Below are 16,868 nucleotides of genomic sequence, written 5' to 3' on the forward strand. Positions count from 1 at the left end.
ATACTTGATGAAGACTGGGAAATACTAAATTTGAAGCATTTATTTTTAATATATTGTAGCTTTGTAAAACACCACCCCAAATCCCTGGCTATATCAGGAAATTAAGCAGAGATTAAGTATCCTGAGCTTTTTAAGGAAAAGGGTTGCACTAATGCATACGTATTATTATTATGGAAGCATGTTTATTTCCTTATTCATTTTACCTCTTATGCCAACAAATAATCCTCCAAAATGTTCACTTTAGTTTTAACTCTTTTCCATGAGACTCTGGAATTATCTAGTTAAACCTCTGGTAGTGTGCATTTTGGGAGCATTGAGATGCATTGGATAAGTGTTTGGCTGCTAACTGAAAGGGCCTCAGACAGTTCTAACCCACCAACAACTCCACAAGAGAAAGATGTTGCCATCCGTTCCTGTAAATAGTAAATCCTTAGAAAGTCTTCCCAACAAGTCTACGCTATCCTTATAGGATCACTGTCAGTCAGAATAGATTCCAGAGCAATAGATTTGCTTTTCAGGATGAGGAAGGGTACATTGTGTATAGTGACAGGCAAGTATTGCATTATGCATTGTGCCTTTCATATGATAAATCAAAAACTAAGCATGAAAGTAAACCACCGTTGAAGACCAAAAATACAATTATAACAAACTGTAAGTTTCAAGACTTCATAAATCAAATAGTAACTTAAATTTCCTGTCTGATAACAACATTCATTTTAAAAGAAGTAATTTAATTTGTTTTAGTATCTTATTGAAAATATAAAATATATTGTTGTTGTTATGTGCCATCGAGTCGCTTGTGACTCATAGTGACCCTATGTACAACATCCTTAAACTCTGCTGTCCTGTGCCAATCGCACCGTCTCTGACACATCCATCCCGATTACCCCAGTCACTGAATCAATCCACCTCATAGGGGGGTTTCCCCTTCTGCGCTGTCCCTCCACCCTACCAAGCATGATGTCCCTCTCCAAGGACCTGTCCCTCCTTGCAACATGTCCAAAGTATGTTAGACGGAGCCTTAGAATCCTTGCCTCCAAGGAGCAGCCCAGTTTGACCCTTTCCAGGATGAGTCTGTTTCTTTTCCTAGCAGTCCATGGTACCCTTGATACTCTTCTTCTGCACCACAGCTCAAAGGCATCAATTCTCCTTCTATCCTCCTTAGTCATTGTCCAACTCTCTGATGCATAGCAAGTGATCACAAAGACCATGGCCTGTATCAGACACAACTTAGTCTCCAAAGAGACACCATTGCTCTTCAGTACTTTGGAGAGGTCCCTAACAACAGACTTTCCCATGGCAATACGTCTTCTGATTTCCTGGCTGCTGGTGCCAAGAGTGTTAACTGTGGAGCCAAGCAAACTGAAGCTATGAACAATCTCAGTCCCTTCACCATCCATCCTGATGCTTTCAATTGGCCCAGTGGTGAGAATCTTTGTCTTCTTGACATTGAGCCTCAATCCATATTGGAGGCTGCAGTCCTTGACTGTCTGCAGCAGGTGCTTCAGGTCCTCCTCAGTTTCAGCAAGCAGGGTTGTATCATCTGCAAATCGCAGATTGTTGATAGATCTTCCACCAATCTTGACCCCACATTTCTCCTCATAGAGCCCAGCCTCCCGGATAATCTGTTCTGCATACAGGTTGAAAAGGTATGGAGACAGGACACATCCCTGGCGTACACCCTTCCCAATTTTGAACCATGCAGTGTTCCCTTGCTCTGATCTGACGACTGCCTCGGTCCAAGTATAGGTTTCTCCTTATCACAATCAAGTGTTCTGGTATTTCCATTTTTCTCAGAGTCAGCCACAGTTTGTAATGATCCACACATTCAAACGCCTTTGCATAGTCAATGAAACACAGATAGACATTCTTCTGGTACTCCCTGCTTTCAGCTAAGATCCATCTAACATTAGCTACAATATCCCTAGTACCACGACCCCTTCTAAAAAAAATTAAAATGAGAGAATCCTCACAATTGTACTTTTGTCATAATTCAATGTTTGATGTACTTTCAAGATATATAGTTTTTACTATGTATATATTTAGATAGAGAGGATTTTTATACTTTACTATCTATGGATAAGCACATTTGTAAAAATTGTCCATAACAATAGATCTTTTATTGTTGTTAGGTGCTCTTGAGTTGAGTAGACCTCAAGGTGACCCTATCAACAACAGAGGTGAATCCATGTCCCATCCAATGTCGTCCTCACCAACTCTGATATACATGATCCCATTCCTGAAGTTACCAAGTTACCATGTCAGTCCATCTTGTTGGGGTTCTTCCTCTTTTTCACTGACTTTCCACCTTTCCAATGATGATCACTTTCCAAGGAATAGCCTTTCCTAGCAGTATGTTCAGAGGATGAGAGATGAAGCTTTAGTATCCTTGCCTCCAAGGACAAAATTGGCTACATCTTTTTCAAGACATAATTGTTCATTCTTTTTGAAAACTATAGGATGTTCAGTACTCTCTCCAACACTACAGCTCAAAAGCATTAATATTCCTTCTGTCTTCCTTGTTCATTGTGCAGCTTTCAGACACATAGCAAGTGATTGAAAAGATGATGGCCTAAATGAGGTGCACCTTAGTCTTCAAACTCACAGCATTGTTTATCAGTATTTTGGAGAGGTATTCATTTGATAGGTTCTAACTCCTTGTAAAATACTAACTAACTGTAGATAGGTGGATTGATTGCTAGGTACTCAATTCTATTCCATTGGTCTGTGTTTCTCTCATTGTACCAAAACAATAGCTGTTTTGATTACTATAGCTATAGGATTTGACATCAGGAAGTGAGATGGCCCCTAATTAATTTTTTTTCAGAAGAGCTTTGTTTATTAGGGGTATCTTTCCTTTCCAAATAAAACTGAAAAGTGCCTTTTTGATCTCTTTGAATAATGAGTGTGGTATCTTTATTGGAATTATGTTGAACATGTAGGCTGATTTAGGCAGGATTACCATTTTCACAATGTTGTGAAATGTCTTCTTACCCATGAATAAGGAATATTTTTCTATTTAGTTAGGTGTGTTATTATTTCTTGAAGTAGTGTTTGGTACTCTTCCTTATAAAGATTTGTAGTGTCTCTAGCTTGGTTTATTCCCAAGTATTTAATCTTGTGGTTGGATACTGTAAATGGTACTGCTTTTCTAGTTTCTTTTTTATGTTTTCCTTGTGCTGTAGAAAAGTCGTACAGATTTTGTTTATTGATTTTGTTTCCTGCCATTCTACTAAATTGGTCTACTAGGCCAAACAGAGTTTTATTAGAGTCTTTGTGGTTTTCTGTGTACACTACGATATTGTCTGTATATAGCCACAGTTTTACCACCTTTTTGCAAATTTGGATGCTTCTTATTTCCTTCTCTTGTTTTATTGCCTTAGCCAGTGCTACCAACACAACAGGGGATGTCTTCATCCTTTCTCCATTGATAATAATATTGGATCTTGGGTTTGCATATGTACTTTTCACTATGTTGAGGAAATTATTTTTATTTCTACTTTGTTGAATGTTTTAGTTTGGAAGAATTGTTGGATTTTGTCAAAGATCTTTTCTTCAGCAATTGATAAGATCATGTGGTTCTTATTCTTTGCTTTGTTAATGTGATAAATTACTTTGATTATTTTCCTTATGTTGAACCATCCTTGCACACCTATTACGAATCCTCTTTGGCCATAGTGAATTATTTTTTTAAAATACAATTGGATCTATTGGTCAGAATTTTGTTAAGGATTTTTGCAGAGAGCTGGACAATGACTAGGGATGATAGAAGGAGAATTGATGCCTTTGAGCTGTGGTGCTAGAGAAGAATACTGAATACACAAAGGACTGCTAACAGAACAAACAAGTCCTGGAGAGGGTGAATCCAGGCTTCTCCTTGGAGGCAAGCATTCTGAAGCTCAATTTGACGTATGTTGGACATGTTGCGAGGTGGGATGAGTCCCTAGAGAGGGACATCTTGCTTGGGAGGCTGGAGGGACAGGGCAGGAGAAGAAGACCCTCAATGAGATGGATTAATTCCATCACTAGGGTAATGTGAATAGGTGTGTCAGAGACAATAAGGTTGGCAAGAGATAGAGCAGACTTTGGGAATGTTGTACATAGGGTCACTATGAGTCGCAAGTGACTCAACAGCACATAACAACAGCAATAACATTGTTACGAACTGCCTCCTGAGAAGTACATTAGCTGTATTCCAAGGTTTGATATGTTGTATTTTCACAATCATTCATTTCCAGGAATTTTTTGCTTTTATTTCATGTTTTACTTCTTTTAACACCCTGCTACAATAAGGTGCTATTAACTTTCACATAGGCTGAATTTGTTTGTTTGTTTGTTTGTTTGTTTGTTTTATCCCTTATCCACTTGCTGTTAGTTTCTAGTTGTATGATATTGTGGTCTAAGAAGATACTTTGTATTATTTCAGTGGTTTTGAATCTTGCTTTGTGTCTTACTATAATCAACTCTGGAGAATGTACCATACTGTAAAAAGAGCCAGGGTTAAATTGTTGTTGTTGTTATGTGCCGTCGAGTCGCTTGCAACTCATAGCGACCCTATGTACAACAGCCCTAAACTCCGCTCTGTCCTGTGCCAGTCGCAATGTCTCTGACACTCCCATCCCGATTATCCCAGTCACTAAATCAATCCACCTAATAGAGGGCCTTCCCCTCCTGCGCTGCCCCTCCACCCTCCCGACCATGATGTCCTTCTCCAAGGACCAGTCCCTCCTCACAACATGTCCAAAGTATGTTAGAAGGAGCCTCAGAATCCTTGTCTCCAAGGAGCCACCCGGTTTAACCCTTTCCAGGAAAAATCTGTTTGTTTTCCTAGCAGTCCATGGTAGTCTCAATACTCTTCTCCAGCACCACAGCTCAAAGGCATCAATTCTCCTTCTATCCTCCTTGGTCATTGTCCAACTCTCTGATGCATAACTGGTGATTGCGAAGACCATGGCCTGTATCAGACACACCTTAGTCTCCAAAGAGACACCACTGCTCTTCAGCACTTTGGAGAGGTCCCTAACAGCAGACTTTCCCATGGCAATGCGCCTTTTAATTTCCTGGCTGCTGGTGCCAAGACTGTTGACTATGGAGCCAAGCAAACTAAAGCTGTGTACAATCTCAATCTCTTCACTATCCATCCTGATGCTGCCAATTGGTCCAGTGGTGAGAATCTTTGTCTTCTTGACATTGAGCCTCAACCCATATTGGAGGCTGCAGTCCTTGACACTCTGCAGCAGGCGCTTCAGGTCCTCTTCAGTTTCAGCAAGCAGAGTTGTGTCATCCACATAATGCAGATTGTCTTCTAATTAGTCTCCAGGGAGACACCGTTGCTCTTGAGTACTTTAGAGAGGTACTTAACAGCAGACTTTCCCAAGGCAATGCGCCTTTTAATTTCCTGGCTACTGGTGCCAAGAGTGTTGACTGTGGAGCCAAGCAAACTAAAGCTGTGAACAATCTCAATCTCTTCACCATCCATCCTGATGTTGCCAACTGGACCTATACTTGGACCAAGAGGCAGTCATCAGAACAGAGCAAGGGAACACTGCATGGTTCAAAATTGGGAAGGGTGTACTCCAGGGATGCATCCTATCTCCATACCTTTTCAACCTGTATGCAGAACATATTATCCGGGAGGCTGGGCTCTAGGAAGAGAAATGTGAGGTCAAGATTGGTGGATGATTTCTCAACAATATGCATTATGCAGATGACACAACCCTGCTTGCTAAAACTGAGGAGGTACTGAAGCACCTGCTGCAGAGGGTCAAGGACTGCAACCTCCAATATGGATTGAGGCTCAATGTCAGGAAGACAAAGATTCCCACCACTGGACCAATTGACAGCATCAGGGTTAAATTAGAATGATTTTCTTTGACCTCTACAACCTCCACAAAGGAGAACTGTCCCAATTAACAACATCAACAACACAAAACCAATTTCCATGAGGTGAGACATAATGATCCCCTCATGACCCTTACTCTTTTTACAGTTGGTATCAGAAGCTGGGCTTATTATGATGGTTCAAGACTCATGGAAGTGAGATTTTGTAAGAGTAAGAAGTTAGGGTCTTCTGAAGTGCAGTTTAAATACTTGTGCTGCTATTAAAATGGAAAGAAAAGTTAGGCTACTTTTGGTCTGAGACAAAGGGTAGAGCCCTGAGACAAAGGGCATATGAATGAGCTAAGTTAAGGGTAGAGAATGAAGTTGAATCTGTGAATTTCTTGAAAGGTTTAAAAGAAAAGATTTTCTTTTGATCTTGTTTCATGAATACTGCTGTTTCTCCTATGTTATAATATTAAGGTGTATTGAGAAAATGAATACTGATTACTGTAGCATTATAAAACATGCAAATTTTTCTTTAGCTTATTATCAACTAGGAAATTTTACCTTGGGAAAATTTTGCCTCGAAAAATGCTTGTGGAAATGGAATTTGGTAGAGGGCATGAAGCTTGGACTGGGGGATGATGAAGCCCCACCCATTACTCAGAGGAAATTTGCATATGAATGGATTTATAGAACTTATTTGGACTTTTAATTTAAGAGATATACATTTGAAAGAGAAGAGAGAGAAAAAGGAGAGAGAGGAGAGAGAGAAAGAGAGATTTTGACCCTTTATAGCAGAGATTGCAGGTTTGCCTTCTGAGGCAGGGAAAACGTCTTTCTCATCAGAGCCCCATCTAAGACTTGAAGGAGAGCTGGCAAGCGTATTCATTCATAGTGACTATGACTCCAGACTGACCAGAACAGCACTGTCAGAGAACTTGAAATAGAAAAAATCTATTAGCTGGTGACCCAGAGGAACTCTTGTTCCAAAATGGTGTGCTGTGAACATAGATTTTATGCTGAGTCTGCACTAGGACATATAAAGGCTGGGGATTCCTAGTGCAGATGTTACAGATGCAGAAGGGCAAGGATTCCTAAAACAAACATGGCAGCTTTGAGGAATGAAGACTGGGGGAAAGGGCACACCTTAGGAATGAGGAAGTACATGTGGTGGCGATAATATGTGATGTTTCTCTTTCAGGAGCTAAAATTCCTTATTGAATTTTTCTTTCAGATCAACTTAGCAAGTAGAAGTAGGAGGCATATAGCAATGAAGAGAGAGACTGAGTTCCATCACCACTGTTGACTAGCATGCACAGAAGAATAGATACGTGTAAAAGGGTTGCTGGCCTGAGGAGCAAGGAGTCATCAAGACCTTCATCTTGTTGACTTGGCCCCACGTGAAGCCTAAGACTGATTGGAGGGACCTGTCTGAAACTAGGGAAGTGTGAACTCCTGAATTTGCAGCTGATGCCTATTTAGACCTACCCACTGAAGGCGGGGGATAAGTTGAACCCTAGCAGATGAAAGGAAGCAGTCTTGTGTTGCAAGCTAGTGTTGATTGCCAACCTAATGACTTGCTTTTGATTGCTTTTTCTGTGGACTTTATTTATGGATGCAGGTGCTAAGTGTTCTAACTGGGACAGAAGGTTGTTCAGAGAAAGGAACATGTTTGTCCCTTCAAAGTGCTGGTTTGATAAGGATAAGCAAATTAGAAATTGGTTACCTAAAAAGGACAGAATAAGGCATAAGTCATGAAGTCGCTGGCTTACATGCTTTCATGAATACAGTATGTTGTAAGGGGGAACTTAATTATTCAAATTGAAAGTTAATAACTAGAAAACCCAGGGAGTGGTCTGTAGTGTTAAGATTTTATTGTTTAAAATGGCTTCCCTAGACTTTGACTGACTTTGTCATGTGGATGGGGGAAAATTCAAATAGGCAGTATAAGTCTAACCATAAGGGGATTGACTAGTCTTATCATTTAATTGAGCAGAGCCAGAAGCAGAATTTGACAATCTCACCACTAGCAAATAAGAAGCAAGAGAATGCTGTGTGTTCTTCAGGTCTAGAAATTCTTGAACCAATCATACCAGGGCCTGCAAGAGCAATAGGCATAGCTTCTACAGTGGAGAGAGAGCCAGAGACCTGATGTGAGATTGAGAAGGCCTTGTGACTGCTGTGCTATTAAACCAGAACTAAGAGCCTTTTGCCCAAGGTCCTCAGAGGACTGTGGAGGAAAGCCACAATTGGCAGGATTGAAAGCTTTGTAAAACTGGCCTAAAGCCATGAGGCTCAAGTATGAGGTGCCTGAGAGCACATTTTGAAAGCTGTCCTGATTGAGTGATTTTGTATTACTGAATACATGAATTATAGCCCTTTGACTTCTCTATTATGGATCTGTATGATCTGTGAAGTCTCCTATCAGATTTTGGACCCAGAAAAGTCCTAAGAATGGTGTTGGGATGAGTAGAAAGAGGTATGAGAACATAAGGGATGTGTCTGACCTCATAGGAATTGGTGTTGTGTGGTTGATGTTGATGTTGGTGATGGGGACAGTTCCCCTTTGTGAAGTTGGTAAAGAGCTGATATGGTCATCCCTATGCCATCCTTCCTCTTTTTACTCATGCACACTGGAGAGTAAATTGAGTTTTAACTGAATAAAGTACCCTGAGTACAAATACTATGTCAAATTATTTTCTGTAATTTGAAGATCTACCAATGTATATGTAGATGTGAACCAAGGTTATATCTCCTTAATCTATTATGTCTTTAATCATTATATACTGCCCTTCTTTATCTTTTATAACGGGTTTCATTCTGAAGTCTGCTTTTTTTGTAGATACCATTTGCTTGCCACATTCCCCCCCCCCCGCCACCCTTTTATATTTAGTCTTTCTTCATTTCTTAGATGTCTTTAGATGGCCTATGTTGTTGTTCATTCATTTTGCTGCTGTTTTTCTCTTACATTACTGGTACATTCAGGCCATTCACATTAAATGTGATTATTGGCAGGTTAAGTTTTATCACTGTCATTTTGTTGTGGGTTGTTTTTTTTTCTCTGTTGTTTCTGGTTAGTTTGGTCTGTCATCTTTCCTTTTGTGTTTCTGTGTGGAGGACTTCCTTTAGTATTTCTTGTAGAGTTGGTCTTGCTTTCACAAATTCCTAAAGTTCTTGTCTTTCTGCAAATGATCTAATTTTTCGTTAATATTTGAGGCACAGCTTTCCTGGGTATTGGATCCTTGACTGGTAATTGTTTTCTTTCAGCCTACTGTATATGCCATACCATTGTCTTCTTGCTCACATGCTTTCTGCTGAGATATCAGATATCTCCTTTGTAAATGACTTTTTGTTTTTCTCATGGTGCTTTTTTATTCTATGTTTACTTTTTATTTTGGAGAATTTGCATATAGTACATCTTGATGTTTTTCTTTTGTGGTGTAGTCTGTTTGGAGTTCAGTAAGCTTCTTGAATGTTGTTTTTATGTGATGTCAAATCGCATGCAAATCATAGTGAACCTATATACAATAACTCTGAATCATGTCTTATCTTGAGCGAATTTCACTGTCTTTGACACACCTGCCCCTATTTCCCCAGACACTGTGTGTAGAATGTGGGTTTCCACATTCTTCATGATATCTGAAACATTTTCTTCTCATACCTGTTCCACAATTTTCTCAGTGCTTCCTCCTTACTTCCTATTTGGAATTTCAATGATATTGTGTTGTTTCATTTGATGTTATATTGTTTCATTGATGACTAATTTTTTCCTTCATTTTCATTTCATATTCTCTTTGGTTTGTATTCTAGTAATTTCCTACTGAGGTTCTTGAATTCTACCTCTATGCTGACTATTTCATCTCTTCTATTCTACTCCTTTGTCTTTCTTGTATGTTGGGAAATGCCATTCAGTTTTGATAATGTTGTTATTATGTGCCATTGACTCATAGTGACATACGTAAAGCAGTCTGCATCCTAGCCTGTCCTGAGACAGTCTCACTAATTCTTACAAACCAACATCCATTGCCCCATTTACTATATCAATCCATCTCATCTGGAGTCTTCCTCTCCCACGCTGTCCCTCTACCCTTCCAAGCATGATATCCTTCTCTAAGGACTGATCTCTCCTGGCCACATGCCCAAAGTATGTGAGATGGAGCTTCAAAATGCTAGCCTTCAATGAGAAATTTAGTTTCACCCTGTTCTAGACAGACCTATTTGTTTTCTTGGTGGTCCATGATATGTTCAAGACTCCTCTCCGACACTATAATGTGATGGTATTGATTCTTCTGTCATCCTTAATAATTGTTCAGCTCTCTAATGCATAGCTGAGTAATGATGAAGGCCATGGCTCGTATTAGGTGCACCTTAGTTTCTAGACTGACGTTGTTGCTCTTTGGAACTCTGGAGAGGCCTCTGAGAGTATATTTTCCCCAATAAAATTTGTCTTTTGATTTCCTGACTGCTGGTGTTAAGAATGTTGATTGTGGAGTGAGCAAGCTATAATTGTTAATAACCTCCATCACTTCTCTATCTATCATGGTGCTGCCACTTGGCTCAATGGTGAGAATCTTTGTCTTCTTGATGATGAGCTTCAAGCTATATTGAAGACTACAGTTCTTTACCTTTTGAAGCAAGTGCTCTTCAGGTTTTCTTCAGTTTCAACAAGCAAGATTGTGTCATCTACATAATGCAAGTTGTTGATGAGTCTTCCTCCACTCCTGATGTCACATTCCTCCTCATAAAGCCCTGCTTCCTGAATGATCTGTTCTGCATATAGATTGAACAGGGATGGATACAGGATGCATCCCTGACACATTCCTTTCTTGATTTTGAACCATGTAATGTTTCCTTGCCCTGAATTAATGACTGCTTCCTGGTCCAGGTATAGAATTTGCACAAGCACAATTAAGTATTCTGGGATTCCCATTTTCCTCAAGATTAGCTACAATTTATTGTGATCCACACAGTGAAATATTTTTGCATAGTCAATGAAAGACAGATATACATTCCTCTAGTGCTCTCTGCTTTCTGCCAAGATTTATCTGACACTGATAATAATGTCTCTAGTACCACGACTTCTTCTAAACCAAGCTTGTGTTTCTGGTAGTTTTGCGTCAATGTACTCCTAACTCAGAATTGGGAGCCCTACAGATTAGCCTAAAACGGGATCTGAGAACTTCCTATAATCTTCTTAATCAGGTAACACCCATTCTCCTAGAAATCTGTTGGCTTCCTTAACATCTGACTTTGGGGAATGCATTTTTATGCACTTATGTTGTTTCTAACTCTGTATTGCTTGTAATTTCCCTGTCTTGTGATGAAATGCGTGTCCCTCTATATTATTTCAATTCTTCCATTATTTGTGACTTCTTCAATAGTAGTTCATGTAAATCTATATCAATTTACTTCTTCTGCCCTTCTATCTCTGAAGAATTCACTGGGTCTGAAATCTGCTCTGCTTTTTTAGAAGGAATAATAATAATAATAATAATAATAATAATAGTAATATTATTATTATTATTACTAATGTTTGAAGCTTGCTGCTGCTTCCTTGGCATTATGTGATTTTCTTCTTGATATATTTGTGGCAGTTTCTGTTGTGTTTTCACAAGTTGTTAATAGTACCTCATTTTTATGATGCGACTGGAGTGGCATCCACTTCCATAACAGCTTGCCTCCAGAAACCCTGTGAAGCTGGAGAGAGGATTAAAGGCACCCAAGCGTCTCGGCTGCTCCTTCATAGGGTCACTATGAGTCGCCTGCGACTCGACATCACTTAACAACAACAACAACAACAATTGATAAGTCGCAGACTTTAATTGTTGCTCTGGTTTGAGATACCCAGTGGCAGTCTTCCCTTCTGGTCATCTGTGGGCAGTTCTGTTCTCTGTTCCCTGTGGAAACTTTTCATCTTTTTAGGGCTGGAGAGCTGAGGTCTCTCCTTTAGAGCAGCTGTGATGAGACCATTTCTCTGACCTGTCCTACAGTTTGATGGCAAAGAGATTTCCCTAAAGGTGGGATGTCTCAGGAGTGCTATACAGGATTTATTGTTCGGGGGAAAGGCCCAGGAAAGGGGCAAGGTCCCAACAGTGCAGCTTGCAAGTCTCAGTACATGTTAATGGCCAACTGACCATTTGTAGTTGTTATGTGCCATCAAGTTGCTTGTGACTCATAGCGATATTATGTACAATAGCCCTGAAACCTACTCTATCATATGCCAACTATATCATATCTGACACACCTACTCTCATTACCCCAGTCACTGAATCAGTCCATCTCATTGAGGATCTTCCTCTCTTGAGTCGTCCCTCCGCACTTCCAAGCATGATATCCCTCCTTGCAACATGCCCAAAGTATGTCACACATAACCTCAAAATACTTGCCTCCAAGGAGCAGCATGGTTTCACCCTCTCTAGGTTGAACCTGTTTGTTCTCCTAGCAGTGATGATATATTCAATATTCTTCTCTCACACCACAGCTCAAAGCATAAATTCTCTTTATATCATTCCTAGTCACTGTCTAGCTTTCTGACGCATAGCAAGTAATTATGAAGATTATTGCCTGGATAAGATACACCTTAGTCTCCAGACCCCCATCGTTGCTCTTCAGTACTCTGGAGAAGTCCCTGACAGCAGATTTTCCCAATGTGATTAGTCTTTTAATTTCCTAGCTACTTGTACCAAGAATGTTGATAGTAGAATTAAGCAAACTGAAGCTGTTAACAATCTCAGTCTCTTCACCATCTATTACAATGCTGCCAAACAGCCCAGTGATGAGAATCTTTGTTTTCTTAATGTTGAGCTTCAATCCATTTGAAGGCTGCAGTCCTTGACCTGCTGCAGAAAGCACTTCAGGACCTCCTCAGTTTCAGCAAGCAGGGTTGTGTCATCTGCATAATGCAGATTGTTTATGAGTCTACCTCCAATCCTAATGCCACATTTCTCCTCATAGAGCCCAGCCTCCTGGATAATCTGTTCTGCATATAGATTGAAAACATATAGAGACAGGACATATCCTTGATGCACACCTTTCTCAACTTTGAACTATGCAGTATTTTCTTGCTCTGTTCTGATGACTGCCTCCTGTTCCAAGTACAGGTTTTGCATAAGCACAATCAAGTGTTCTGGGATTCTCATTCTTCTCAGAGTCAGCTACAGTTTGTTGTGATCCATACAGTCAAATGCCTTTGTATAGTCAATGAAACACAGATATACATTCCTCTGGTACTCCCTGCTTTCAGCCAAGATTCATCTGACATTAGCTATAAAATCCCTAGTGCCTTGTCCTCTTCTAAATCCAGCCTGAACTTTAGGCAGTTCTCTGTTGATGAGTTGTTCCAGTGGTTTTTGGATACTTCAGCAGAATCTTCGTTACCTGTGATATCAATGATATTGTTCTATAATTTCCACACTCTGTTGGTTTGCCTTTCTTTGGAATAGGAACATATATAGATCTCTTCCAGCCCAGTTGGCCAGGTGGTTGTCCTCCAGATTTCTTGGCAGAACTTGGTAAGCACATCCGGGGTAGCATTTGTTGGTTGAAATATGTCAATCAGTATGCCATAAATTTCTGGGACCTTGTTTTTTGCCAATTCTTTCGAAGCAGCTTGAACTTCTTCCTTCATCACCACAGGCTCTTGCTAATACCTTGTTTCATTAAATTCTTCTGTGTCGACCAATTCCTTTTAGTACAATAACTCTGTATACTTTTTCCATCTTCTTTTAATGCTTCCTGGATCATTTAATATTCTGCCAAAGCGTCCTTAAGTGTTGCCACTTGAGGTTTCAATTTGTTCTTCCCATCCATGATGTTATTCTCCAAGGATTAGCCTCTCCTAGCAACAGGCCCTAAATAGGTGAGATGAAGCTTTATTACCTTTGCCTTCAAGGAAGAACTCTGTACTTTCTTCAGTGCTTAACTGTTTGTCCTTTGCAAAGTCCTTGGGATATTCAGTACTTTCTCCAAGACCACAGCTAAAAAGCATCAACTTTTCTGTCATCCTTATTCATTGTCCAGCTCATAGATACATAGCAAGCAAGTGAAAAGACCAAGGCATGAGACACACCTTAGTTCTTAAGTTGACATCATAGTTTCTTTCATGTAAGTTTTAATAATTATTACATCGTAATAGAGAACAGATGATATTAATATTAACATTTTCATTCTCATTCTCACAAGTTTTGTCAATGTTAAAGAGAATTATTGTATACATTGAGCTTACATGCAAATGCACTTTAAATTGCCTATACATTAAGAAGTAGGATTTATATTGTTTTGTGAGAAGTGAAAAAATAGAATTTGAATATTCTGGGATATGATTAAGTATTCTTTTCTTATAGCCAACTTAAGATCTTCAGAGAGTAAAGAAAAGTTAAAATTCCCTTCTGTATACATAATATTCCCTAGTTTTTTGTTCATATAACATTTTATTAAATGAAGAGAATTGTTACCCATACATCTTATACATTCAAAACGTTTCATATCCTGGGAATCCCCAAAAGATGATGTGGAATCAGCCTTTAAAGTAGGTCCAACAAGTATGAATACTTCAATCACTAAGGATGCATTTCTCAGATTACGTCTAAAAATGCTTTTCTTCGGTGTACTTGTCAGAGAAACCATATTGCATGCAGTTTTCTTCAGCTTATACCATTTTTTTAGAAATCATTTTTACTTTAAAATATTATACTTGTAAAATTATCTTCTATATAGAGCATTTGAAAAACCAGGGCAAAAAAATATTATAAATTTGATTTGTGGGAAAGTAGATGATAGAATCCCATTATAGGCAAACAGGTAAACTAGATTGTCACTTTAAGAGTTTTCTTGTTGAGGATTTAGTCTTTAACTTGTTCCGATTTCATTTTTATAGAAGCAGATGTGCTTGTTATCGCACTCTGCCACATCATCAGTCATCTAGCTACTGCAGAGAATTCCCCCAGGCAGAACAGCACATTCATGAGTTTATATTACTGCTATAAATTTTTTGGCTGTAAGCTTTTATACAAATAATCCCATGTCTCTTGTATACATTGTACCAATTGGTTAATAATATGATCTCTACCAGGGGATTTCTGGAATGTTTCTATCTTTTAAAAACAATGGTCCAGAGTACACTTTTACATACATTAAAAAATTCCAAATGAATTTGAACAATCTGAGGGCATTTACATGATGAGAAAATCTGTTTTTCCTTTATTTTCCAATTTATTTTGTCAAATCCTTTTTATTCCTAGATTAATAGCATAAAACCAAGTATTTAAAAAAGGGAAATGATAAGATTATTTATGTTATAAAATTATAAAAATAGAGAGTTGCATATTAAATTAGACTGGTTGATTCTTGATCTTGAAACTCTTTACACCATTCATCGTATGGTTTTTAAAGCTGAATAATCTTCAGAAAGAAGCCTACTGACCTCATGGTACCACATATTAACTAGTTGCCAATTTGTCTGGCAACTGCTTTTTTCTCACAACAAAACTGAAAAGAATGCTTAATCATACTTGTTGATGCACCAAGTAATATACTGAACATTGTAGAATAATCTTTTTCTTTTGCTTCTGTGTCTTCTGTAGCAAATACAGCTATAAGGGTCTAAATATTATCCCATAGGTCTTGAAGTTAAAATTGTACTTTACTGGGTCTTTTTTCACCAATTGTTAGACAGATTTCTATGTTCTCATAAGTGTCATCTCTTTACTAAACCAGGAGGTGAGTCTCTAATTTTAATAATGAAGTTATTGTCACTTGAAGAATCATAGAGAATTTTTCAAAATAAAACTGAATAACCTGATATACATCAATTTAGATTTGAAGGAAACATAGTCTGACATTTAGTGTTATTATAATTTTAATTTACTGGATTTAAAATTATTATTCCAGTAGTTTCTCTTTTTCTCTTTTTCAATATGGCAGTGATAACCAAATAAGTTAAAGCTTTTAATGACTCAAACACTACTTTTTACTACCATAGCCATCAAATGTAATTAACTTCAACAGATTAAACATAACTGTGGGAACTCTCCTGGAGCTAGAATTCACGGTATGCCTGTTACGGAAAAAAAAAAAAAGAGTCTGTCCAATAAATTTGTCTTCATGATTGAGTTATGTGAATAGTCTTGTTACATATTCATATATAGTAGCATCTCATTTGTAAGACTATTATATGCATATTTAATATGATTGTAACATTTGGAGATGTCTAAAAACCTATTGTTGAAGACTGGGGGATAGAAGGATTAAAAATAAGAAACCTGAAAGTACAGTTATTCAATTTCTATTTTTTGGGAGGTCATTCATTGTTGTTGTTATGTGCCATCGAGTCACTTGTGACTCATAGCGACCCTATGTACAAGAACCCTAAATGCCATTCTGTCCTGTGCCAACCTCGCCGTCTCAAACATACTCATTCCCACCATTCCAATCACAGAATCGATCTATCTCTTTGAGGGTCTTCCTCACCTGCACGGTTCCTCCACTCTCACAAATATGATATCCCTCTCCAAGGACCAGTCCCTCCTTGCAACATGCCAAAAGTATGTCAGATGAAGCTTCAGAATCCTTGATTCCAAGGAGTAATCTGGCTTCACCCTCTCCAGGTCAAACCTATTTGTTCTCCTAGCAGTCCATGGTATAATCAACACTCTTTCCCAGCACCACAGCTCAAAGGCATCAACTCTTACTGTTTAAATTTTTTAAAACTAAGATATAAGCCTGATTTTGGAAAGTTTAAAACAATAGAAAGGACATATGAAGAATAGTCAATTGATCCAACATTTGTCAAACTAGGCAAAATTTAGTTTTTAAACATTTTACATATTAAGAATAATATGGTTATTTCTTAGCTAAGAAAATGTAAATGATCTAAGGAAATATTGTAGGCATTATATTAAAAACAAAAAAATGCATGATAAATTTTAGATCACATAATTTTGAAATTTAAATAACACAAGTTTTCAATTTTCATAACTTTATCTTGACATATTTAATACTACTTTAGCTGTTATAAGTTCTCAATTTTGACCAAGTTTTTTTTTTTT

Source organism: Elephantulus edwardii, unplaced genomic scaffold (assembly GCF_000299155.1).
Source record: "Elephantulus edwardii isolate Elephantulus edwardi_28Jun2011 unplaced genomic scaffold, EleEdw1.0 scaffold00007, whole genome shotgun sequence".
Lineage (NCBI taxonomy): Eukaryota > Metazoa > Chordata > Mammalia > Macroscelidea > Macroscelididae > Elephantulus > Elephantulus edwardii.